The sequence below is a fragment of the Opisthocomus hoazin genome, chromosome 11, assembly GCF_030867145.1.
Source record: "Opisthocomus hoazin isolate bOpiHoa1 chromosome 11, bOpiHoa1.hap1, whole genome shotgun sequence".
Taxonomy (NCBI): Eukaryota; Metazoa; Chordata; class Aves; order Opisthocomiformes; family Opisthocomidae; genus Opisthocomus; species Opisthocomus hoazin.
The window spans coordinates 3,772,380-3,799,923 of record NC_134424.1 but is presented as its reverse complement, the minus strand read 5'-3'; the positions used below and the strand labels follow the sequence as shown (position 1 = coordinate 3,799,923).

Here is a 27,544-nt window from a genome sequence, read left to right as displayed (position 1 = left end):
TTAAAGTATCCTACTACAACCATTTGCAACCTTGAACAGTCTCAGCTGGCGCGGGTAGGTGAAGCCACCAGGAACGTGCGGCACTCACGCCTAATGAGCGCGGGGTTTAGCTGCTGTGGTGCTTGCCAGCTTTTGACTGACAGCCTTTTTTTGCCTCCTCCTGAGTGGAACCAGCTTCTTTCTGTCTTTTCAATAAGTGGAGAGAGCTACGCATCAAGGCAATGTCTTTCATGGGTATTTCTCATAGCTTCTGATCCATATTTGAGGAACCTTTACTGAATTTTTCTATTTGGTTGGGTGCACTGATAGATTTTTGCTACCTGTGTTCCATTATTCATTTTTCTTCGTTGAACCTTGAGAGAAAAATAAAACAGGAAGTTTCCAGATATATGTGCTTCCAGATTTTGAAGATTCATCAAAACTGTGCTACGGTCTCTTGCAATTGCTTGTGGAGGAGGGATCCAAGCTCTGCTGAAGTCAACGTGAATCTCTTGCTAACTTCGTTGACTTAGTGGTCATTCTACCTTTGGCTCTATATGGACAGTAAGTAAATGTCAATTATCTTTGCAGGCAGAGGAGAGGTGCTTGTAGAGATACTACGCTTAAGGAGGGGTCTGTCCTAGGGTGTTTTCATGAAAGCTTAGAATAAAGGAACTTAAATAAAAGACGCATATTTTATTCCTATTACTGGAAAAATCTCATGTTAAGAAGTTTATGTGGGACAGGTGGAGACGAGAAGGAAGGAAGGAATCCATTGCTTAATGGTGATTGAAACTGAGGAGGGCAGAAATATGCACCTGAAAAAAATAAAGTTGTTTTCTCGTAAAAATCGAAATACAAATTCAGGGTGACATCTAAATCCCAACAAATTTGAATCTTCTCTAGCACATTCTGTGGAATCCAGTATAAATAAAATTCCTGGTTCACCAGTCTGAGGCAGAGGGACAAAATCTGTGACTACATCCCAGCATGTTTTTGGGTTGAAATAAGAGGATGTGATAGGGACAAGGGACGTGTATGTCGATGAATATTGTACATGTTGCTGTGAGTGTCAATACATACTATTTGTGTATGAAACTGTGTGGAAAATAGTGCAAGTTTTCTTTCTATCTAGGATTAGGTGTGACTGAATAGAAGAAATGCTGTGATTTATTTTACGAAATTTGCATGATGGCCTTATTTACCCCGAGTTTGGGAAAGAAGGGGGATAGTCTATTTACCAATCACAGAATCAATTCTAATTTTGGGTATTAATTCCTTTTGTCTCTGTTGAAGTGTCTTGTATCCTCATCTGTCTCCGCCCTGAAATCCAGGGCTTTATGTGGAGCGTGTCAGTCTATGTTCTACAGGTGTGTGTTTTGCAGTGGTAAACCAATATTTTCCTTTACGAACAGAGCAAGTTTGCCTCGGGTAAATTCTTTCTCCGGGAAAACCCATTCAATAATGCTTCAGGGCTTGTATCTCAAGATGAAATAGAAATCTGGCTTGCTGCTAAGATGTGAGAATATTTTCATGTCTATGACAGCTGAAGGAAAATTAGCAAGAAAAAAGTTTATACTCTGTAAGGGGTGGGGGGCAGCAGCCAAATCCTCAGAATATAGATAAGGTTTCTTTGCCCTTGGCATGGATTTCTGTCTCCTGTGAACTGCACTATGCAGCTCTCTCAGACCCATCTGGAGCCTTTCCCTCTTTGCCTGCTGGATAAACCTCCCAAACCTGCACTGAATTTCTTCTTCTGTCTCCTCCTCTCAGCCTTTGTGAAAAGACAAGGTTATGGCGAGGCTGACCTTGCTTTGGGGTCTGGGTCTGGCGGGGCTGAACGATGTGGGGTAATCTCAGGGTTTTGTGAGAGTTTTTGCCTGCCCTGGGGTTTCCCAGGAGTGATGCAGTACTCCCAGGAGTCCAGTGCTGCTCGTGCTGGTGACCAGTGCTGTTCTGCTGCGTTGGATATAGACATTAACTAGTGGCAGTGGGTGCACGTTGGTTGTCTTTAGGAGGAAAAGAGACATTTATGGTGGTGAATTGTCATATTCCAAGATAGATGCTGTGTTTCTGAGGTTTGATGTTACAGAAGAAAGACATTCTAATTAATTTTTTTTTCTTTTAATGTAAGGTCAGTGGTTTGACTAAGCTGCAAGGTACACACCTGAATTTTTAATTCATTTATTTTTCTATTCTGATAGCATTTTTTGTCCCTCTATGCTATTAATGAGGTTTGATCTTGCTCCTTACTCAAAGCTGGAGGCTTAGTTTGCTGTAGCATTCCAGCTGGCACAGGCAGCAGGACGGCACTCGCGGCGGTGTCGGTCTGAGGTGCCCATGCATCAGCAGCAGAGCGTGTGACCGGCTTGTGATTAGTTTGCGTTTCTTTATGGCTCCTCTTTATAGGCGGGGGAATTGCATAACTTAACGTGAGTAATACTAATTATTTTGGATCTGTCATTTCACAACTGATGATGAATAATGCAGATAGTGCTGTGACGCTAAATGCAGTTGTTGGGGTTTTTTTGCCTTTTCCCCTCATCATCTGCCTTGAAGTATTGTGACATTGGATGACACTGATAAACCTGAATTCTGTAATTAAGCTTTATTTTAATGATCCTGGAAAATATTCGATTTTGCATGTTCTCATAGTTTAAATGTGGCTTAATGAGTCTTCCAGCTTTCCTGTCTGCTTAATTCACTACTGACATTTCTCCATTTGGATAACAAGATTCAGTAGGATAAAACTATCTCCAAAATGCTCCACACTGGCGTATTTAGGTTTTCACCTTAATGGAGATATTTTTATGCCATTAGATCAATGCTTTTTTCCCATTTATCTGTGGAAGGCAAGGTAAGGCCTTTTGCTAAGCAAATCACATCAAAAGATGAGGGGGGAATTTCAGTGACTGTGTATCTGATTTTTATAAAAGAATTCACCTTATTTTCCATGAGCATTGGTGTGACGAGGATATTTTGCACTACTGCTTCCAGAAAGTAAGCTTTAAGCCTCCCTGTACAGGCTTTTGCATTTGCAAAAAAATTGTATATGATGAAAGCAAATGACTGAAACCACGGGCTGCTCACCCCCTCACTGTAAACTGTGCACAGAGTCGAGTGAATATGTAGCTACGCAGAAAAAAGCTGTGGTTAGGTGGGATCTTCTCCGTTTTTTCCCCAGTATGCCAGCAGAGCTGCTGGCTGCCTTGCTACAAAAAAGGCAGCTATGTGTGTTGGGTGAGGAACATGTGTAGATTCAGCTTGGCTGTCTGAGCTGAGTTCTGAGAGCTCTGTCCATAACGTGTCCAAACTGAGATATTTTTAGCATGAAGCTTATCCACCTTTAGACACTGAAACTTTGAATTTAACGAAGTTTTATTTTTCTCCCTCTGTCCATCTTTTCCCCCCCCGTGGCAGTTTAACATTAGAAGTGCTACGTCGTTTGGTGGTGAAGTCAGCAAGGACCCTCGTGCTGCAGAGAAGAGCTGGGTGCTTGTTATCAGGGTGCGGGCTGCCAGAGCACCGCTGCTGTGGGCTCTCCGAGGCTTTCGGGCTCTCCATGGGTGTGCACAGGCCCCGCTGGATTTCACAGGCTCGGCGAGTTTGTCCTAGTGGAAAAGATGCCCCAGAATCACGATTCTGTGATTCTGTGATTTGCTCTGGCAGTACGGAAAGTTTAGCCTAATTATCAGAATGGATTCCAGTAAAAGGGGACATGCTGATGGCCAACGCTTTCCCAGAAGGGAAGGTTTGAAGGATGCTCCTGGACTCTGGGAAGGTCATTTTATTCAGTCTTAGGCTTGGAAATAAATCAGAACATGTTTTTGTTCTATCCAGCTGTATCAGAGTGCTTGGGATTATGACTGACACATTTCCAACCATAGTTTTCTTCCTCAGTGGCAGCTGGAAAGGCTGTGGAAAAGGACCACGAAAAAATCAGCTGTTTGATGATTCTTGATATAGAAGAGTCCTTTGAAGTTTAGCAACTTAACTTCCCGAAGTCACGACCCGTTCAGGGGTGATGTGTGTTGCAGTACAAACCACGCTGGTATTTCTAGAAAACACCTGAATTCCAGACATGTTTATTAGCTCTATGGCTTGAATTCACAGACCTTCAAAAGAGAAAGGAAGTGTTCAATTTTCCCAGTAGAAACATTTATAATGGCAAGAAATAGTTTGAAAGCTTGGCCTTTAATTTCTAGCCTAAGGCTAATCACGTATAGATATATCAGATGTATTCTATCTATAGAATGGTAGAAAAATCTGTTATGAAGCATCAGTTTACACTATAACGTTATGATTTTTGGGTATGTAATTACAATCATGCAGTATTTACCAAGTGTAAATGCTTACATTCCAGTGATTTGTTATCAGATCGGACATGGGGCTTAATTTAGATTAAATTCGGAAACTTTGTGCTTGGAAATTGCTCTGTACTTTATGCCTTGTAGGCATGAAGTGCAGAGGAAAAACAGGATAAGCTGGAGAGGAAATAAACACCCCATTTGTAGAGACAGAGATACACTTATTTTTCTTTTTTAATTCACAGTAAAGGTCCATGGATGACAATAGCAACAAATCAGCTTGACGTAAATCCATTGCAAACCAGAGGTGCACTGCACATATCAAAAGTGAAGATTAAGCACCCTAAGCAGACTCCTATGGAAGTTTCTTTTTGGAATTGATTATTGTGAGACTGAGCCTAAGTAATAAGCATGAAGTATTAATTAGGCTACTGGTATATTACTAAATGAAGGTTTCTTAGCATTAAGAAATGAAATTGAACCAATTTAGAGGAAACATTTCAAACTATTTTGTGCAATAGGCTGAAGCAAATATTGACTCACTGGTACATTAATGCAAATTAAATTAAATTATTAGGGATCAGTCGCCAGTTTAGTCTGTAGAGAACCCAAAGGAGAATGCTTTAACCCTTTCATTAGTCTTCCTTGATTCTTATCTTCAGTTGTAGCAACAGTCATGTATGTCTTCCGCACTGATGAGCTGGTGTTCTCCAGGGATGTCTTTGGTCAAATTAGTCCATGATCTTTCATAATACGCTCTCCAGAGGGTCTTAGTACTAGATGCTTTTGGTAAGTAATAGTTATGCAAAGTAGATCTGCACTCGTAGGTCCTGTCATGTAATAAATGATTGAACTATGGCAGGGAAGTGCGCTGCAGCAAAACCTCTATTATCTGAACCCAGGTTAGTCAAATTGCTATAATCTGAAATGCAGACATGTCCCCCGGGCTTGCGTATCCACGCAGCCCTGGCTTGTCAGCAAGCCAGGGTCGTTCACCAGTAACATGGCAGTTTTGTTGCCCGGGTCCTGGTGGAGTGAGAAGAAGAGGCAAAAGCACCGCAGGAGCAAGAAATAGCAAGAATTTTTTGCTGCCTTGGGCAGGGTGAACTCGGTGAAGCCTGTGAGGAGGTGGAGAGGGGCAAGGAGCTGTGCCATGGAGGTGGGAGTTTGCACCAAGTCAGGTATCGGTGCTATCGGGGTGACCTTAGCAAGTCTGTGAGACTGTGTGGGGAAGTAGCAGAAAGGAATCACTGGAGAACTTCTCAGTTTTTTGTTATTGTCACTGATTCCTCCAGAAAGGAAAATCCTGGATTTTCTCTCAGTTGTGTTTTGTTGCACGTGGCTTCGTAGCTCCTGCCGGTTGCCTCCGGACCAGAGCTCCTCTGTGTGCCCCAAGTCTCTCCAGTTCCCCAGTTTTCATAGAAGCAGTGAGGGCCAGGGACATAAGTGGCCATCACTTCCACTTATGTCCTGGTTTCCCGGTGTCATTTAACCGTCCCTGCAGAGCCTGCTGAGTGGAAGCTCTGTGCCCACAGCCCTGTGCGGGAGCAGACGGTGTTCCCCGCTCGGCTCATACAAAGTGTTGAATTCCATCAAATTCACCTTGCTGCTTAGCCTGGATCCATATTCATATGACCTGGGTTTTGTACGCTATAATTCATCACTTTTATAGGATCACAGGCATTGTCGATTCTCCTGTTAAACCTCCGTGTAACTGTTATGAACTGGTACAGGGCTGATTCAAGCATCCTTTTGTTTGTAATTAAAGGTCTGGATTTCCTGGTGCATTTGGAACAAATACAACTCAAATTAAAGCTTAAATAGTACTTTCAGGCCATCATTTTAATGTATTGTTATTGGAATAGGCCTGTGTATCCCATGAGGTGTCTGGGGAACATACTCATTGCACATCGGTCTCATCCTGAGAAACTTATGGTGTGAACAGGAAAGGTGTCCAAAATGTGGAAGAATAACTGGACACAAAAAGGTTCAGTAAGATCACATGTTGGTCAGAGTTGGGAACTGAATTTCTGTCTCCAGTCCAAGACCATCTCCTAAATTTAAAGCATGCAGTGATATGGGAAGGCAAAGGACTGCAGTGACAAGGTCAGATCTGAGAATTGTCATCCACATCACCCTTTTCTGAGCTCACATTCTGCCTCACAAGCATTTCATCGGGTGCAGGAGAAGTGCTAGTTTGTGTATGAAGCTGGCAGAGTCAAAAACCTGACTGACGTGGACCTCAGCTGCCCGCTCCTGCCTGCCCTTACTAAGAGGAGCATTTGTTTAGGTCCAGCAATTTTGCTAGGGCACCGTATCTATCATTAGGAATCACTAGCCTAATTTCTAGTTTCATTATGGATGACAAAATAAAACATTAATAGGTTTTTTAATATGAACTGGAAGTTAAATATTCATTATTTCTTATGACTTCAGTGTCAGTAAGCTTTTAATATGCTGTAACTCAAAAAGCCTTCTCTGCACTCTCTACTTTTACCATTTTAATTTATGACTGTAAAGGTCATCAGAGTGTTTTTTTTCTGGCCCATTTCATTCCTCGGCAGCTCCCAGCTGTACATTGGGTCATCGTGTGTCCTCGTGGCCAGCTACTCGTATGCTTCGTGAACCTTATCTCACTTCTGGTACAGACTTTTGGTGTTGGGCAAACCTTCCTAATGCCGGAGCAGTCCTTGATAAGCGCCGTTTCAGCAAGTTGCAGATGTGTGGGGTGTAGGAGAATGGGCCGTGCACATGATGTCCCGGAGGGATTTGCCCTGCAGCGTTGTGGTGGCCGGGGAGCTGTTAGAGGAATGCCATGTTCATAATGTAACAGTAGCCACGGTGAGAGGGACTTTCTTAAAGCTGTTTGTGTCCTCTCTGTTACCTTCACAGCCTCTTTTTGTGTCTGGATGGTTACCTCGTTCCTTCATGCTTCCAAGCGAGCTTTCATGCAACTTTCTATCCTAAATTCTCACCTTCAGATCTGATTTTGTTTCAATACGATGTGTTCGTATTTGTTTCTAAGTGAGTGTGCTGAAAACATTGACTGCGTTGTTCTTCAATACCAAGTATTTTACATGAAAATGGCATTTGAATGCTGTATGCATTTTTGTGGCTTGTTTCCACAGAATAGGAGCAGAATTTGCATACATATATATGAAGTCTTCTTTGTGTCTGAGTCTTACTCAGAACCCAATCATAACCAAACCCTGCTAGCAAACACCAGAATACCATAATCATTAGTTGTGTGAGTCATTGTAAGTCCCTGTAAGTGTGGTCATAGTTCTGCTGATTAAGATAAGCAGTAATGTGAAAAACCAGTACTGGAAACCAGGGGGGTTTAAGCTGAGGAAAAAGGTACAAAAGTTGATTTTGTTTGTGATGAATAGCCAGTAATTATGAATAATGGGAGAAGTGGGCCTGTAATTCAAACTTCTTGTTATTCAGGTTACATCGTGTGGGTCTGGGGACTGAACTTTAGCAGTTTAGAGATATTCAAGACCTGCCTGGACGTGGTCCTGTGCAGCCTGCTCTGGGTGACCCTGCTTCGGCAGGGGGTTGGACTGGATGACCCACAGAGGTCCCTTCCAACCCCTATGATTCTGTGATTCTGTGATTAGATACATGATCTCCCCTGAAGGAAACTACATGTTTTGCTTTGTGTATGATTAAAGATTTTGCTACCAAGAAAAGCAAACGGTTAAGTTTGTATGACAACCGACCTGCAATACAGCAGCCACTCACTTGGCATCAGGATTGCTGTTCTGATAGCCTGGATTTCGCCTGTATTCGTGAAATGGAGTAGTCACTAGTGATACAGTCTTAGAAGGAAAGATATTTTATTTTCATACAGACTTAGAAGTCCTAATTTCTGACAGAGATGAGGTACAAATGCTAATGTCTCACTACCGAGTGTTGTATTTACCACCATGAGCAGGGCCATGGGTAATTTCAGTGTGGCAGGAAGAAGCTGGAATAGCAATAGTCCTAGAGAGAAATTCCGGCACTTGATGAAAAAATAATACAATCAATTAATAGATAATCAAGTGTTAATAATTTAAATGGACTTGGGGATGATGTTAATATTTAAAAGTTATTCTGATAGATTAAAATTAATCACAGTACTCCCTATCTATCTGGAGGCATCCTAGTGATAAATTCGAGTCTGCCTCCTGATATAATGGATTTCTGTAATGCACTTCGACATCTGTTTTGCGATTCAAAAGACGCTGAATGTATTTCCTATGTGTTGTCTGCATTTTTACAAGCATTCGGGGAAAAGAACCATGGTGTCTGCAATGAAATACATTTGAAAGGAACTGGGTTTTTGTTGGGGCTTTTTGAGAATTCAGAGGGTGTTGTTTTGCTACTGCTGCTTCGTGTGACAAAGCGGCAGAGTAGCCTGGCCCCGACAGTGGGTGCAGGCGATGCTGGGGGGCATCACCCGCACGGCAGCAGACGGGAGATTTTTACAGCTATTTGTGTCAGGGTTACCCAGACTGGCTGTGACATCTCAAGTCTTAAATGAAAGAAACGCAAGTCTACGTGAAGCCTGAATACTATAAAGAGAGAGTGCTCATGCTGAATTTATAAAGTGGTATCTCTTGATTACTCCAGCTATTTCTCCAAAGGTTCTTCAGCACATGTCCACTTTAAATTAGTTTTCTTGCAGTATTTCAGTCTTATGAATGGCTTCAAGTAACACTGCAAAAAGCTGGATGATTGCATGTATTGTGTATTGTATTTTGTCATGTATTTTATTCATAAATCTTGAATGCAGTAATAGGATGTTTGAACTCCTTACTTGGCTGTATTTTTTGCTAAGGGCAATGTCTGTTACATTACAGGAGGAAATCACCTCCTTTGTCTTTCTTGATCTTTCCCTTTCCAGCCCTCTGCCCTTTTCATATCATAGCTACAGCTGCAGATACTTTAATATTATTTTATTTTGACATGCAGGTAATTTCTCCCAAATCATCTATGGCATTACAGATCAAGATGGTTATTGCCCATCTGAAATGGCCTGAGTTGAGAGGTCAGGGAGCTTGAGGAAAGAGCTAAAGAGCTTTAGTTGGACTAAACTGGGTGTAGTGTTAGCCTAGGTGGACCAAAGTGGCCTGGGTAGAAAATGGCAGATTGAGTTGGCTGCATGCAATAACGTGTGAGCCATTTTGGAAAATTTTTTAGGTGCCAGGTCACCAGAGGAAGCAGGGTACAAACTACACAAGATTGTCTTGGAATAAAGAATAAGGAAGGAAGCATCTTTGTTTTGTAGTCTGGACTCTTATGCGTGGATCAATTTTTCAGGCAATTTTAACCTCGGAGATTCATAGCAATGAATACATTTCAGTCTTGACACATGGCGGTTCTCCAGGTGCTTAGAAAAACTTGTTTCTGTTGTTCTCATCCCCTTTCCTAGTTCACCTTTCAACTTTAAATGCAATAATTTGTTGGCAGCATTTTAGATCCCAGTACTTAGTGCTTTATTCAGTGACTCTGGAAAAAAGGCCAGGATAAAAATTTGGACTTGTGAGAGAATCCAGAGGTTCCTCACAGTTCCTCACAGATTTTGGCTTTCATTCATATTCTCCTGCTTTGAGGCAGTGGGCTTTTACGTCGTCTGGGGTTTTGCTCTAGTTTGCTGCTGTAATGGGCACGTTGTTTGCTACAACTCGCATCACAGCTGTATACTGTTTGCAAAACTCATGGTCACTCTCTCTTGAAATGCTCTGACCTCTAAAGCTCCATCATCTGGAGTTATGGTCATCTTCACATCAAGTCAGTGTTGGAAGAAAGTTCAAGTCTTGGGAGGAGTAAACCCTATGAGCAGCACCTTGCTCACAATGCACTAGTCTAAGTGACTGTTGTTCAAGCTGATTTATTCCAGAATGACAGACTTGCAGATACGTGAACATCAGGCAAAGATAAGAGTTTTTTTCATGTCTTTAATTTGTCATGGACTTACTTGCTAGAAATATTAGTTGAATAATATAGAATAAGAGACTGAGATTTGGATGTATAATATGGAGAATAAGATTTAAATGGTAATTAGATTAATAGAATCTTTTAATTACTTGTATGATTTGTTTAATCATCTCCATTAGATTTTGAAGCATTTCTAAACCAGGAAGCAGATCCTCCTGGAAGATCTCGTTGAGATAATTAAAACAGGAGACAGATTTATCACGAGTCAATATTACAAAAAGGAGAGAAATAAAGAACATTTACTTTGAGGTCGAGGTGCTTATCTCACCTGCTTTTAAGATGCTTGGATGGAGAGCAGCTTCAGAGCCCCAAAGGCTGTTTTTGTGCATGCCACAAAATTCAAACGTGGAAGTCTTTTCATCAGTGGATTTTGAGCAGGAGTTGCTCTGATTTGTGTTCCAGTGCTTGCTGGGTCTGGTTGGGGAGGCGCGGGAGGAGCCGCAGTCAGCCCCTGGCTCTGCCAGCACACACGGCATGGGAAAACACTTGGATGGCTTTTCTTTTTCAGAGCTCTCTATGACATACAGAGGGTTTCTGTATGGCAAATGAATACAGAATTACAGAATCATAGAATGTTCGGGGTTGGAAGGGACCTCTGTGGGTCACCCAGTCCAACCCCCTGCCGAAGCAGGGTCACCCAGAGCAGGCTGCACAGCACCGCGTCCAGGCGGGTCTTGAATATCTCCAGAGAAGGAGACTCCACAGCCTCCCTGGGCAGCTTGTTCCAGTGCTTCGTCACCCTCAGAGGGAAGAAGTTCTTCCTCATGTTCAGCTGGAACTTCCTCTGCTTCAGTTTGTGCCTGTTGCCCCTTGTCCTGTCGCTGGGCACCACTGAAAAGAGTCTCAAATTACTTTGAGGAAAGTTCCCTGTTGTGTGCATGTCTTTTTTTTTTTTTTTTTTTTTTTTTTTTTTTTATGGGTTATGCTTTTCACTGAAGTGCACTTGATTCTTTCTAGTTTTACCAGAATCCCTGGCATCCCAAGGCTCTGTTGAGATGCTATGACATCAGTGGAATACTGTCTTACCAGGACGAGCAGTTTAAAAGGTCTGTGGTCCTGCTGCAGAGAGCATTGCCAATCACAGGAAGGCTTGGAAGAGGCAAGAAGGTAAACTCGGACAAAGTAGAAACTCTTCTGCACATCACTTTTCTAGGAAATCTTCTTTTAGAGAGGAATGATGAAGGAAAAGGTGTGACTTCTGCGAGAGCTGTGTTCCTGTTTGAGCATGCTATGCCCCGTGAATCAAGAGAAGTGCCTATGGCAGCTTTTCCAGCTTCAATATAGTGACTTCCCTTGTTTTAGGTGTCATCACCTTACCTTAGAAGAGTTGCTGGTTGCGAGAGGGTGGAGACTGAGCGGCAGTGCTCTTGCCTCGCTGATGCTGTCGGCTGAAATCCAATCTTTGCTTTCACTTGTCCTCACCAGAAAGGAGTTTGTTGCTGTCCACCTGGGTCACTTTTTCATGTTCATGTGTATATACCTGCATACATTCATGCATACATACCTACGTGTGCATGCTTGATGCAGTGGAGAGCTCCAGGAGCCCGCACATGCACTAGGAAGAGTAGAAATGAGAATATTACACCTGCCTGTAGCCTTGTACCCTTACTGAGCTGTGTATTTACTCACAAAAATATCTGCTCTGTGTCTCAGCTTTCCATCTACCTAATGGGGAAGAGAGCTGCGCTCTCTCTTAGCATTGCTTTTGAAGATAATTATGTGAAGAGGTGGTTGGAATAGTTTGAAAATGAGGAGTGTCGCCAAGTCAGGAATGGATCTGAATCTCTGGAAATAATTCTTTATCGAATGTCTTCCAGTTCTGGGGCTTGTGTTCTTCATTTTGTCTCCTGACCTGGTTTAGTTGGGTTTTTTTTTGGTTGGGGGTGTGTGTGGGAATGAAGGTAAGCGTTTAATAGATGATAAACTGTATAATGACTGTGATTAACGTTCACACAAGGTAGCTCAGGCATGGGAAAAAGACAGCTCGGAAAGTCTAATAAATGCTTTCACAAGTGGATCTGCTTCCTCAGTGCTTGGGGAGAATACACAAACCAAAAAAAGAAACCAAAAACCCACTCTGGGATTTTTCAAATTACTTCTGGAGATTGGGCACACAGGTTGCTTATGGTATTAATGTGAACAGAGTATCTAAATCCCTTGAAATATTGGTCTCAGATGTGTGAAATGCCTGGAGGACTTGGTGTACTGGAGGGAACCGTTTCGGCAGAGTTGGGTGTTTGTGCTCCTGCTCCAGGCTTCAGCGGCTCAGAGACTTCAAGCTGTCGAGTCCCAAGGCTTTAAATAAGCTGGGCTGAGTAAAAGCCCTAAAACTGCGAGTGGAATATGAATTTGGGAATGTTTCCTGCGCTCTGCAGGAGGCAAGGCTGTACTAGTGAGCTGGATCGGATCTGATATCTTGACAGCTTTTACCAGCACTGGCCCCGTTATGGACAGAGGCTTATTCAGAAGTCACCTCCAATCTGTCTGTTCTGTGCACGTCATCTGTCAAAGCTGCTCTGTCTGCTGGGCATCGATGCCCTTTTGGACAGATTTATGTTATATACCATACTTGCACTATGACCAATACAGTGTGAAGCAATAAAGGAAGCAAGTGCACACTGTTCCTCACTTCTGGGTTTTTTAATTTTATTTTGATGTAAAAACAATTTCATTTTTACTCTTTCTATTTTTTTTTTCCTTCGAAGAACAGGTTCCGACCTGTTTTCTTTTTTTCCTTTTCTTCTTATTACTGTAATGGGCTGCCTTGGCTCTACAGCCATCGAAAGTCTTGGTTTGAGGATGCTGTGAAGCATTTAAAGGTTTAAATTTTAAACTCAGAGTGAGAAAATCAGTGATGCATGATTAGTTGAATGTTTTAAATATAATAGTCGTATTTTTCATGTTCATGTGCAGGAAGGGCTTATGTCAACTGTAATGTGACTTTTAATACATATTAATGGCCTCTGTTACAGTGTAGATGGTTTGTACACCTTTTGGCAGATGGCTGTGGTATTAGAGCCTGCACAGTGTAAATGAGTCATTTACTGAAAGAAAGCAATGCAGAGCGATAAGGTCAGTTCTGTTCAGAGATGCAGTTCCAGCGCGTGGCTTCTGCAGCCAGAAGGATTAGAAGCAGGATCGACTTTGCCAGCAAAAATAGATAAATAAGCAGATAAATTCCTGTGTCAGAAAGGAGCTCACTATTGTTAGAGCTTGTCCACGTCCCTGGCTGTGTCTCCATCTTTTTGCCCCTGTCCCTGTTGAGGTCAGGCGGTGCAAAGCCAAGGCTGGGGCTCAGCTCAGCCCTGGAAGGGTTGCCGTGGGGTGACATCTCCAGCACGGAGCCCCGCGGCTGGGCGGCTTGGGCTGCCTCGCCTAGACCCATGTAAGGCAGTAAATAGCCTGCCTTAAAAGTGATTGAAAATATGAAAGGAGTTGGTACCTGAGCACTGTCTCCTTTTTTTTTTTTTTGTGCTATTCAGAAAGCAGAATTAGCTGGTGATGAATCTGCGAGTTCTTTAAGTGTGTTGCGCTCTCCAGGTAGTGGCCTGACAAATGACAGGGGTTTTGTAGGAAATTGCTTTAGCAAACACTAAAGGGCACTCACCTCTGAGCCAAAATGCAGCTGCTTGGTGATTCATTGCCGTGCTCAAACACCTAATCGAGTCGAGTGTTTGTAATCGTTTTGACCGGTAACCTTGGCTGAAGTAGTCTATAAAGACATATTAAAAATCTGCATTTTCTTTATCTGAAATCTTTTGAAGCATTCTCCTTCCTTAAGTTTTCAACAGTAGCTTTTGGCTTATGCTTCGTCCAAATGATTGTCAGGGTGCTTAATGAGCTTCATGCCAGCCCAACTGCTTTGGTAGCATCTGCCTGCAGCCAGCTCCTCGCTCCCGTGGGCTGGGCAGCAGCTCCCTGCTTCGCCTCTCCGGGGAGCGTTTAAGGGTTCCAAGGCACCCATTTTGGGTTAGGACTTACCATCACCTCTGTATCGAGCTCGTCCCTTTGAACGGTTGCTCGGTAGGGAAGGAAAAGTGGAAACGATTTCTAGTGCAGATCCCAAGGTGTGAGAAAACTGCCTCTCTTTACTGGTTGGGCTGGTGTTTTCTCTTTAAAAGAAAGTGCAAGAAAACTGCGCTTGAATTCTTCAAAAAGAAACATTACAAGAGAAGGTGGTACCTAATATCAGTGCACAATAACTGCCTGACAGGTTTGCACCACGCGCTGACACGTCGTGTCAGAGTTGTAGATGGAGCCGAGTTCTTTGCTGGAGATGTAGCAATTGCAGATCAAGTGATATGTAATTTACTGTGCTGCTTGTTAGTTCTGTGGTGTTATGAAATCTCCTGGGCATGTAATTACTACTAGTGTTTACTTGACTTTACCATATAGCTTGGCATTATATTGTAGAAGTTTGTACCTCCGTAAAATTATGCCCTAGCTATAAAATGCAACTATTAGGCGGCAAAATATGAAAGAAGCATGGAGGAGACTAGAGGCATTTCAAAAACACTTTCTACGGCTTGGAATTGCAAAGATTTATCCCATCTCCTGCTGATTACACACTTTGTAATAGCTATTGTTTCCACGGCTGGGGTTGAATTTTCCGCAGTACGCTGGCAGCGCCAGCACTCTCGATAGCAATCCTCCCAGCAAGGCTGCGAGGGCTGCGGGGAGGCAGCGTGATTGACAGGTGTTTTAAGCCTTTTTGTGATTCCAGATTAGTGAAACATTTACAGGCAGACCTGTCTGAGAGGGCCATCCGTGGGCAGGCGGCCACGCTGGGATCCTGGCACCCGCCAGCTGGCTTTGGGATCAGGTCGGTGTCCTCCCTGCAGGTGACATTTCAGCCCCCGATCTCTGCGAAGCCTGGAGCGAAGGTTGTGCCAGCTTGCTGATGAGCCTTGAAGCCGCCCTCCTCACTATCCATTGCTGAGTTGCTGCTGAGAGGCGTTCCGGTGAGGCTGGTTAGCCCCGGAGCGCAGGCGTGTGTTTGAGCCGAGCATCTCTGTGCTTGTGGAGTCTCCTTCTCTGGAGATATTCAAGACCTGCCTGGACAAGGTCCTCTACAGCCTACTGTAGGTGACCCTGCTTCAGCAGGAGGGTTGGACTAGATGACCCACAGAGGTCCCTTCCAACCCCAACCATTCTGTGATTCTGTGATTCTGTGATCTCGGGGCGTACGCTTCCCCTGCAGCCATTTTACAGACTGCTGACCTGTTGCGTTAAGCTCAGCCTGCTCTGCACTGGGACACATTCTGCAACGCCGGTCCTGCCTAGGCAGCAGCCCGTTAGGTCTAAAAGCAGATGAGCCGCGCTGTGCTCCGGTCTGGATATTTTCTGGAGTCCTGGATTGTGCCTTTGGAGAGGGAGAAGTGGTGCTGGAGGTAACAGCCAGCTCCTCCTGGCCCGCAGCTTGGTGCTAGCAGCCCCGGAGCTGAGCTTGCAGCTAGTGAGAGCCGCTCCCAAACGCCTGGGATGCCCAAACTTGTCCTGGATTATAGAGGCTTAAAGTATTTGTGGAGAACGCCGATTTCTTTGAGTGTGAAAGCGGTATTTCTCATGCCCAGCAAGTTCGCATGAGCCCATTTAAGCATTAGACAAGCTGAGAACGCAAACGACTTTCACTCTAATAAAACAAAAGTTTCAGAATTAGAAACACTGTTACAAAAGAAAAGCAGGCAAAATTAGGAAACAGAAACTCAACATTTATCTGTGTTAGCAGCTGCCGAAGGCGTTACCTCTGAGTGAGGAAACTTGTTTGTCTTTACTTCAGTGCTTCCAGCCTGGTAGCACTCAGATTTTGGAGAAATCTGCCTGGACATTTTACTCTTCTTTATTTTTTTAAAATTTTCTAACTACTCCTAAATGTAAGAGACGTTTTATAGCAGCTCTCGGGCTCTCCCTGATTTCTGTACTGATTTGAAGGACCTGTTTGTGTTGTCAGTCTGCATTTACCTGCCTGGTGCCCAGGAGGGTGCTGATGACCTCGGGCTTACTGGTGAATGGGTCAGGGGAAAGCAGAGGGTCTTGGGGTACTGCCCTTTTCTGTTCTGCTGAGGGAACACACTGAATTGCAGTTATTTGGTAATGTTTATACACCATATAAATCGTATTAATAAATCCCCTCAAGAAAGCTTTTCCTGGGATAGGTAACAGAGAGTGGCCCCAGCCCGGCTTTGCTTTGCTGCTTGCTTCTGCTAGCTGGAAAGACAAGGAGGAGACCTGGTGCATGAGTGGAATTTGATAGATTTGCCATAGAAACAGAAGATCAGGGTTTTTTTGCCAGTGAAGGTGATGTCAGTCAATCCTGGCCTCAAAGGATACAGTCTTGTGTAGATTAGAGTAAGTGAGGGCTGAGTCCTCTTGTGCCAGTGTACTGATGCAGTGGAATAGCTCGTACAGTCTTGTCTGTCTTAACACATCTCATTTATATATAAAAATATAAAATTTGCGTGGTGCTATTAGTCTTTCTTTCTGAAATAAATTCCCTCGGTGTCTGTCAGCTTCGAGAGTTCAGGCAGGCTTGAAACACTCTGTCGAATGAAGAATTCGCTGCTGTGCTCCGCCTCGCTGAGCTGCCTTTCCCTCCGATCCCCGCAGACTGCCGTCGCCATCGCGGGGTCTCCAGTTCCCAGCTCGGTGCTTTGAGACTGAGTCTTCCTTTCATTTCTTCCCCGGTGAGGTACTGCTCCAGCCTCCCAGACTCTCCCAAGGCCCTGCCCTGCCCGTCTCCGCACGGCACCGCTCCCTCGCTCGCCTGCATTCCCTGCTGTTTCGATCCTCTCCCAGGATCTGCTCACTCACTCGGCTACATCAAACGGCAGCTGCTCCGAGTCCCCGTGTAGCTCTGCCAGGCTTGTTGGTGTCTGGTCTAATTTCCTCAGGTACTTCTCTTGCTGCCACTTTGTTCGTGAAGCCTTTCTCTCTCCGTCTCCTTTTCACACCCCAAGTCCTGCGCTGCTCTGTGCGGCTCTGCAGCGCTTCGCCCCTTCAGCTTCATCCCTTGCTGCTTCCTCCTTCCTGCATGGAGGGGCACCGCGACTGTCCGTGCCCACGGGTGAAACATCTGGGCTCAAAAAGTGTTCACTTTTTTTTTTTTCCTTTACCTTTTCTTCCTCCAGTATCAAACTGGGTCTAATGGATAGGGTTTCTTTCACACTAGGTTGGCTCTGGTGGTTCCAGTATGGAAGTGGGTGAGAATCTCTGGGTCATGCTTAGACTGGGTAAAGATGAGTCGAGACACATCTGCTTTGTGAGGTGTCGCTAGGAAAGCAGCTTTTCCCTGAGCAAGTCAAGCCCTTAGTGGTATTTGGTCAACCCAGTTGCCTTTAATGCTATTCCCAGGGTTAGCTGCTGGGAGCAACACAGTGAACAATTCTGTTAATGCATATGGTAAAGTAAACCCAGTGCCTTGCTCATCCTGGCTGGGAAATACCATGAAGCATCACAGAGGCGTTGCTGTACCTGGCTGCTGACTCGGAAGAAGTTTGAAGAGAAAGAAATTTCAAAGAAACCTACTTGAAATCCATATTTCTCAAGAATTCTGTCATTCACATTGCCTTACTCATCTCCATTTCCATCCTCTATGCCAACCTACGTAGTACGTGTCGTGGTATCATTTACCTGATCTACTGTTCAGTTATTGGTGGGAGAGAAGGCAGAGAAGGGGAAAAAAAGAATATGACTTTGTGAAGTGCTCTGCCAGTTTACCATGCCGTAAGAGAGATGCCATAGTTATTACTGAAGTCTAATTATGTAAATGACATAATTTAATAATGATTATTAAATCCCAGCAAGTTTTGTTTCTTGTCCTTGTTGTTGATGGTTATCTTTGATAGCAAATGTCACGGTGCATATCATAAAAATAATTTTTGTGGGGCTTGGAGTGCAGGAGGCTTTGCAGGCGAAGGCGGAGGCTGCTCAGCAGACCTGTTATCTTTGCAAGAACAAACGTTGTCTGCAAGGATAGGAGGGAGGGGAGAGAAAACTCACACAGCAGCAAATATTTAATTAAAAGAGTTGCTTGGGCCAACTAGTCATGGCAGCAGCTGCTTAAACAGAGATCTGTCCCTTAAATAACTTCAGCTAAATAAAGGGAGAAAAAGGAGAGTGAAGGGAAAAGCTCAAAGGGCATGTGCTGTAATAGCAGAAGTGGTTTTCATTTTTACAGTGTCGTCAGTAGCTGTTAGCTCCTTCTCTGCCCATTTGGAGAACCAGGATGCTTCAAGCTCTGGGAGTTTTACACGGTTGCCAAAAAATAGAGGGGCGTGTTGAGGGAAGTCAACACATCACCTGCCGGCTCCTGTTACCCGTATTTTGGATGTACAAGGTCTAATGAGGAAGGGTCCCACTGGCTTTTCTGCCATGTAGAATAAACTAGAATTTGGTAGGCACAGAATTAATTCTTTTCCACTGTTCACTGGCAAAATCACAGGCAAGCGTGTGGCTGCACACTGCAGCGGGTTTGGCCTCAGCCCTCGTGCCAGGGCAGTTTTCTGCAGGTAATATCAGGGGCTCTGTGAGTTCCCTTTGAGCCTCCTGGATCTGTCACGCTTTGACCAGGACCTCGAAAGGATTCACGCTATTTATTTAACGTGAAATATTATTTATAATAATATAGTCACATTGTTCAGGTGCATCCATCAGGCTTCCAGATGCGGTTCAGCCATTTAATAAACGATGTTGTTTGCCCCCAGGGGATGAATCTAATGGATGCAGCAATAGGGTTGGACAAGCGAGAAGAGCGTGGGGTGTCCGTGCAGTTCCAGGTGTTGGGCAGAGCTGTTTGAAATGCTCCGGTCTGTAAGGAGGGAAGCCATGCAGTTAGTCTTTCCCGTGCTCAGGGGACCTTGGTAGGTTCGCAGCTGGCTGCAGGGAAGCACGAAGAAGCAGAAGGTAAGTCAGAGATAGCTGAGAGTAAAGAGTATGAAAGGTATTGTGCAGTTCTTGTCTTTTTAATAACTGACTCTTCTCTGTGGTTTTCTTAGCCATTTTCTAGTTAGTCTTTCTGAGGTACATAATCAGTGATATGAGATAACGATTAGAGGGCAATAAGATGGATCTATCCACATGATGCAATACCATCCAGATCAAAAACAATATGACCAACAAAATATATGATTTCTCCATTTTTATCTTTTTTTTTTTTTTAAGAAAAGGGTAGAACAACACGTGTGATGCTATAGAAGCTCCATACGAAGTGCATAATACAGTTTTCATGGGAGTGACATGGAGAGAGCTTTTTCCCAGCGTGAATGTAATTGATTAGTGCCATACATCTGCAGATAGGCTGGCGAGCAAAAGTCACACTTGTTCTGAAGAACATCATGTTATGGGCAGAATGTGTAATGAAGACCGCAGTTCTGCGTGTTTGACATTTAACATTAGGATTCTCCGTACAGTTTGATGTAACTTGACAGATTTTAATCTTTCAAGCAGAATCTTCCACTCCTGATGTTTGTTGTACTTCTAATTTAAGGTTATTTACTGTAATTTCCAGCAAGGTGGAGTTTATATTTTTCCAAAAATAGGGTAGGAGAAATAACTGTGCGTTGGTGCTGGGTGTTTGTACAGTCACATCACGGGGAGCCGGCGGCAGCTCCAGCTTTTGGAACAAGGATTTGCTATTTGGTGGTGTCGTCTAGGTGCGTGTATTTTACTGTTCCCATGGAAAGCAAAACACCAGAAGTAAAGAGGAGGGCAACGCACTGTTGTAACTACACTTGTGCAGTTAGTGAGCACTACCTCTGGGTTGTTTGGGAGCCATGTCTCTGTTGGGTCTCGGGAGATACTTTGCCAAACTCCCACCAGCTAGCTGAGGGAATGGACTTAGTTTTGCCCAATTCCCTTCGATGCTCTTTTCTCCTGGTGCTCGGTAAATAGGTGTGCGAGGCTTTTAGACTGCCTGGATAGCGTGTGCACTGCGTGTTTCGCTCCCTACTTGCTCTCTGCTCAGGCACCTAGCTGGAGTCAAATTGTATCTCTAAAGATCCACCGTTCCTTAAAATACAGCGTGTGTGTGTGTGATCTGTCTAATCAGATACCTTCTGCGTGATCACCTGAAAATAATGCGGGCTCTGACAACTGCTTTTCTGCATCTTGCCAGTAGTGAAAGGGATGATGAACGTGGATCCAAGGGAGTTAGAAACAGAATTATCAAGTCTTTTCCCTTTCTTTCACAGCTGCAGTAGATATATTCAATATGTTGTCAGCTCACTGTCGTCAGTTGAGTTGATTGGTGTTTCGATTCAGTGCTCTGAAAAAAGGCATTAATGGAGAGAAGCAACTGTTGCAGCTAAAAAATCATTGGGATCCAGAGCGTTTTGAATGGTGCTTTTCTCTTACAATGGTGAAACAACACAGACTAGCACGGAAGGCTGCTGCCCCTGCTCAGAAATAATCTTCACCTTACCAACAACTCGATTCCCTTGAAAGCCTTGCTACAAAACGTTGCCATTAACACACGCTATTGAAACAAAATGATGACCTGGTAAATTGTAGCGTTATGCTACTTTGAAGAATGTCTTGGGCACTTCCATTAAGATGATGAGCTCTTCCCTCCCTGCAGATCCCAGCCGAAAACTTGTCCCATCGGTTTCTCTCATGCCTCCACTGGGATCGTAACGGCTCCTAAGGAATACGAGTGAAACAAGAGCGTCTCACATATGTGGGCTGGGCTTTTGCATGTGCATTTTTCTTTAAGGTTATTGTTTATTTTTCAGTTGTAAAGTTGTTTGTGGGAAAAAGGAAATTACTATAGACTCCAGCATCTAAGGCAAACACAGGGAAAGTCGGAAATGCAGAATCAGGATGAAATACCCATTCCTCTCTTCTACAGCGTTTGCTCTAGTGGTTAGATTCCTAATGCAGAAACGGGGCCAAATCCTGCACTTACTGCCCTGGGTAAATTCTTCTGGTACTTCTTCCTTGGTAGATTGCAAATCCCACCAGTAAATGTGGACAATTGTCCTGTGGAAGCAAACCCAAACTGCGATTTGCCCAGTGCTCATGGGAGGAGGTGCTCCCTGTCCGGGCTGGGCGTGCCAGGATTTCGGAATTTCTCCTGCGGTGACGTGGATGGTGTTTAACCTGTAGTCTTAAATGCTTTCATGCAGTGGCGGGGGTTAAATCATTACATTTAGCTTCTCTTTTAATTTTTTATTATTTTTTTTTTTAAGTAATCCCTTGTGTCTCTGGTAATGAGGAAAATATTGGAAGCTTAATGGCCTTGACTTAGCGGGAAAAGCAAGCGTTGTGAGATCCGCCATGAAGCTGGAAAAGCAAATCTCTCTTATTACACAGAAGGAGGAAAAATCAGAGGAAGGCAGAAAGTTCACGAGATTGCCTGCTGTGAAACTCTCCATTGTCATGAGTCACTGACTGCAATTTAAATTAGAAACACACAGTGTCCCAATGACTTTCGCTGTCTCGTGGTGCTCTTGTGCTGAGATGCAAGAAGAACGTTGATACAGAAGGAGATTGGCTTCAGCTCTGATGTTAGTTTTTCACTGGTTTTAAGATTTCATGTGCGAAGCCTGCCAGGATTTTCCCCTCGGGATGTTGGGAGCAGGCTGAGCCTCCCTCGAGTCTGGGAGGCAGAGAAGTGCTGTGAGCGTGCGCTTGGCGTGGCACGGATGGAGCAGCGGGCTCCGACTGAGGATGGTTGGTATTTGACAGCATTCGCCAGTGTTGTACGTTGTGAATGAGTTCACCTATCCGGGATGCATCAGGAAAAAATGCTCCCTAATGGGTCAGCTGGGAATAATAGCCATTTTCTGCTGTTTATAGAGGTAATTCATTTGCAACTAAGTACATTTTTTTTATTTCCCTCCCGTTCGTATCATCACCTTGCTACTAGCAGAGGGAACGCTCAAGTAAGCACAAACCCATGCTGTGAAAATCATTAACGCAGAGTGGAGCCCTCGTCGCTCTGCAGTGGTTTCTGTGGTAGTCGGATGATTCTCCTGGCACGGGGCTTGCTCCCGCATGGCAAGCACGCCGCGCTCGCCGATGGAGCCCATTAGGTGCTGGGGGCTGCAAATTTTTCCCCCTCCTTTGCTACCTGACAGAGTGCGGCGTTTCTCCCGTGGCAGCCATCCGAGGAGCCCGTCCGCATGCGTTGGGGAGGGGAAGATGCTGTTTGCACTGAGCTTTGTGCTGGATGAGCAGTCTCCAGGCTGGTGAGGAGCTTTGCCCGGCAGACCCCCTGCCCGGCAGACCCCCTGCCCGCGTCCCCGGCTCGGTGGGGCTCTGCCTGGCTTGGCGGCTGTGCTGAGGGGCTGGAGCTGCAACAACTGAAGCTGTCTGTGGCATGAGCTGGGCTGCAAGAGAGGTTTCCAGGCTGAGGCAGGACTTCTCCTGCGAGCTGTTGCTTCACTAGAATGCGTTTGTTGTTATTCCATGAGCAAGCTCATGATCTTGCTATTATTTTCTGCTTTAGAAGAGGGAGAATGGGTATACAAAAGAAGAAAGCGCCTTTGCCGCGAATTCATGTTGAAATTCAGGAGAATTTGCATTGCCTCCGTTGGAGGAGGCTGTCATTAGCAGGCTCGTCTGAAAACAAACCGCGACCTGCTTTGATTGCCTTTGTGCCTGGAAGACGCGCTGTCGTTGCCAGTCGCCCAGCCCGGTTGGGACTGGACGTTGCTTTATGCTTCATGCTTGAGCTATGGGCTGAAATGCTAATCGCTGATGAAAATCTCAAGTCATATAAAACTACTTTCAGCCAGAAATGGTGGTAAGCTCGTTTAGGAGATGTGGTGGCTCAAAGAAATACATAATGGCAAAAGCCGCAGACAATAGCTTAATTTTTACCCAAGCTGATGTGCTTTGAGATGTGTCTGCAAAGCTCAAATCTGTGCTGTTTTGTTACTAGGAAGGAAGAGTGGTTGTCACTGCGTATCTGTAGGTCTGTGAAAAAGCCGTGCTCACAACATCCCTCTGCTACAATGTTATCTCCTTCTGCTAGAATAATTTATCTGATTTGCTCAGTTAACAAAAACTAAATGAATGTATGGCCAACCTTTAAAAGGAGGTACATACAACAGGTACATGCGGGAGAATTAGGCTGCTCTTCCATCAGTAAATTTGCATATATACTGAAGCCACGAACCTTATTTTATGATGACTTGTACAAGTCTTATGCAAAGTAAGCTTTATAGTGCAATGAAGAAATATAATCTAAAATTTCATCATGGTATTTTTAATTCAGCTTTAGTTTTAGTTATGTTAGAAACTTGCTAATTAAACAATTGTAGATTTCTCAGAAGTCTGGGAAGCATTTACACAAACAATTTATGCTGCAAGATGTGGTATATACGGCTCAAATACACTCTTTTATATCCAGATTTTCCCCTGAAAGAGCAATTGCTGCCACAGTAGAACTGTAAGGAGGGTAGAAGAAGGTGAATGTAAACTTATGGATTCATTTCCCACTCAAGGAAAGACTGAGTTTGTGTCTACAGACCTAAACTCCTCTGTTACAGGAGCTGCTGTAGTGGTGGGCCAGTGCTCCCACTGCTCAGATTTGCTGCCCAGTTCACCTACTCTGAAAGTGAACTGGGGAAAGGACAATTTTGCGTGCAGTGAGGATGGCTGGAGAAGCCGGACCTGAGACCAAACCAGAGAGCTGAGTTACCCCACCACACGCCCATGCTGTGGTTAAGCTGGTGCTCCGGTGGGTTCAGCTTGGTGGCGGGATTGCGAAGGGGGGATTCGCGGAGCTGCACAGTCGCAAGTGATGTGGAGGAGAGGACCTGTGGGAAGTGGAGGAGGGCCAGCGAGACTATTAAGCAGCAAGTTTAACAGTGCACATAGTGAGGGACTCATTATCTCAGGTGATGGATGTCAAAGTGTATCATCAATGAGGAGAAAAGGAAAAGGTACTGATATTTGTGGAAGAAAGGCCCATTGGTAGCTGTTACGGACAAAAGGTTAGATGTGCCTTCTGCTCAGAAAGTCCCCCAGCAGCTATAGGCGGTGCGGAGCAAGTACGTACCCGGAGAGCATCCTCCTGCGCTCCCTCTGCCGCTTACCTGCGCCGGCCCGTCGGGAGGGCTGAGCCGGAGCGGCTCTGCCGTGACCTGGTGTCCCGCTTGCTGTCACGCATGGTTGTTCTCCTGCAGTCGATACAGATGCTTGTCTTTATTCACGTGTTTAAGACTATCCATAACGGTGGAATTTGGCTGTAGGGTACTGAGGTTTATGTGCTCCTAATGGTAGGAATAACCACATCAACACTTATCTCAATTTACTTGTAAGTGCTGTGTCAATAATGTTAGAACTAAAGTTTAATGATGTAGTCATCATAAACAACAATACTGTTCACAGTTAACGTTTATTTCTTTGGTTATGAAAAAGCTAAACCAGGTATTGATTTCCACACTGGATTTTCTTTGGACTCTTTGTTACAAGCGCTGCTCAGAGGCATTTCGTGCTTGCAGCAGAGCTGATCCGATGGGGCTGCCAAGCCAGGTCTCCCGAACGTCTTTGCAGGGCCACTGCTCCTTGAGAAGGTTTCTGTTAGAAGCATCCCCAGCTGCAAAAGTGAGCTTTGTTTTCAGAAGCTGTGTAATTTGTAGTAACTGTTTTATCAAATGTTCCAGGTCTTAAACTTGCTCACACTATTTTTCACAGGAAGCAAAAATGGGGAGTTTTATTTAGGATTGCTTGACTTAAAGTTTACAAATGGGCTAAGTCAAGTCTGGTTAACATTAGTTGGGTTGAGCAGATAGACCAAAATGGGTACTGAAAAATTATTTATTAAAATTAAATATTGTGTGTTGCCAGAAACATTGCTCAGTTGCACTCTGTTTTTAAAAACCAAAACATTGCTCACTTGAAAGGAGCCATCGAATGGAGCATGTTGGAAGGTGTAAGCAAAAAGAAAAAAAAAGTTAGAAAAATATATTCAGCTAATCTAGTTTATGTGAATCATATTGGTGAAATGACAGTAGGGTATCCATTGATTTATTTTTTTCCAGGAAAAACTGAAAACCTCATGTTCTTTGGCAGCGAGTACCTCTAGATCCTATGAAGGAAGCTTCATGTTGGCAAGTGTCAGCAGACAGCTACCGACAAGCAGATCGTTTGTCCTGATTAGGAGCCACATTTCTGTACACGCTTACACCCACACTGACTGAGAACTCAAAGGCATGCAAGGCTTTAAGAAAGATGGTCCTTGTGCTCTGTGATTGAGTAGTGCAGTGCTTCAGCTACCAGGTGTATGAAACGAATGAAAGCTGAAAAATGGATGGCTGGTGCCGGCTGCGTTTTCCTGGCGTTGGGCTCTTGGAAGGGAAGATGCTCCCACACCTTTTCAGTTTCCACTCAACTCAGGGTAAATCTCAGACAGAAACAGCGTAAATTGAGTTCTGCAATTAGCAGAAACAATCCAGCTGAAAGGTCGGTCACAGCCGGGCGATGGCAGACCTCCGGCTCGGGGACGGGCACAGCTGTCACCCTGCCGCGTCTGCCTGGCTGGGGATGTGCCCTGCCCGGCCGGGAGCTGACGTCTCTTCCAGCAAACCGGGACCTGGCAAGCTGGGCTCCCAAAATCCCTAGTTATTTCTTAAAACCTTGTCCCAGGGAAATAAGTTCGAATACTTACGCTGGTTACTGAACTGAATGTTTTACTGCTGCTTGTGCTACAGTAAAACACTCCACTACTTTGTGTATAAATTTTTTTATTATATTTATTCATTCTGTCACATTTCTAGAGGTTTTTTTGTGTTTTAGAAACTGAAAGACTGATGGATTACAAAATTGGGAAGACATAATAGCTGCAGTCATATTTGAAACACATAAATTTTGTGAAATAGTTGAGGGTGTTTAGCTGCACTGAAAACTTTTACTTTACATGTGCTGTCCAATAATGTTTATAAAGTCCTTGGCAAGATAAATAATGCATAGACTTCTCTCACTAAACCTCCTGAGAGCGGAATTGCATCTAAAAAAAAATCTTCTTGCCTATGTGCTGCAGTCTGTTTGGAAATGTTTTACCACGGAAGGAAGAACATCTTTCTGATTTGGATGATTGTTTTAATCACCTCCAAACATACGCATCATGGGCTGCTTTGCTGAGAACTGACAGCATCCAAAAATAGGTGCTTGGGATAGAGTCAAGTGAAGGTTATCTGCTTCTTGGTACTAACGCTGGGGTGCCAGGAAGCTTTTAGGGGAAAAGCTATGTGTAACATGGACACCTGAAGTAAAACGGTGGGGCCTTATGAATATTCCTTCTCATCTTTTCCAAACACATGAGTGTCTCTGCATGCGGGGTGTTTTTCAGGGAGGGGATGGTGGGATGGGGGACACGACACACACTATAGCTGCGTGAATGCTGTGCCTGTAGCATTGCATTTAAGGTTTCATGAGCATAAATCTCAACCTTTCTTAGCGAATTAGTGAGGTAGGGAGGTATTCCTACTCGTGGCGTGGAGAAGCGCAGAGGTGATGGATGCTGCGTGCTCCCGGGGCTCAGCCTCTGTCCCTGGGGACTGTGGCCACTGTGCTGGGAGCTGCTGGGGTCCATTTGCCCCACACTGGACACACTTCCTCGCCTCGTACGGTTTTTGTCACCTGTTTGCTGGAAGGCTCTGCAGTGGAGAGGAGAAAAGGGCATGGAGGCTCACTGGGGTGGAGATGAATGCTTTCTGAGAAGAAGACCTTGTCATTTTAGCTGTCACCTGCAGTGTCCCCTGAACCAGGGCACCCAGGCTGGAGCAGTGAGCGTGGAAACAAGCAGGCAGAACATCCCCGCTGCCCTCCGCTCTCAATTTCCCCAGCACCTGAGGTCACTTTATTGGAGTCTCATCTGCTCCAGGTTTCACGCACTCAGCCTCCGCAGGAGACCTTCAGAGGTGACAGGGCTTCAGGAAGCTTCCCTCCAGGGGGGGTGTGGGTGGGAGCCCCCTCCCCAGCCACCGGGTCCGCGCTGGCCACAGGCTGCGAGCGGTGCAGGGATGGAGATCACAGAATCACAGAATGTTCGGGGTTGGAAGGGGCCTCTGTGGGTCACCCAGTCCAACCCCCTGCCGAAACAGGGTCACCTACAGCAGGCTGCACAGGACCTTGTCCATGTGGGTCTGGAATATGTCCAGAGAAGGAGAGTCCACAACCTCCCTGGGCAGCCTGTTCCAGGGCTCCGTCACCCTCAGAGGGAAGAAGTTCTTCCTCATATTCAGATGGAGCTTCCTGTGCTTCAGTTTGTGCCCGTTGCCCCTTGTCCTGTCGCTGGGCACCACTGAAAAGTCTGGCCCCGTCCTCCT

General features: G+C 44.8%; 1 protein-coding gene across 9 annotated transcripts in view; it reads left to right on the top strand.

Moving 5' to 3' along the window:
• CHL1 (cell adhesion molecule L1 like) overlaps positions 1 to 27,544 on the top strand; it is a 144,020-nt gene that overhangs the window by 49,011 nt on the left and 67,465 nt on the right. Inside the window, exon 1 of one of the 9 annotated variants that reach the window (XM_075432490.1) lies at positions 520 to 543. The exons of the other annotated variants lie outside the window; for them this stretch is intronic. The gene's annotated coding sequence lies outside the window, so the exon portion shown is untranslated. Of the gene's footprint in view, positions 1 to 519; positions 544 to 27,544 lie in introns of those variants that run through there. 9 annotated transcript variants of the gene reach the window in all.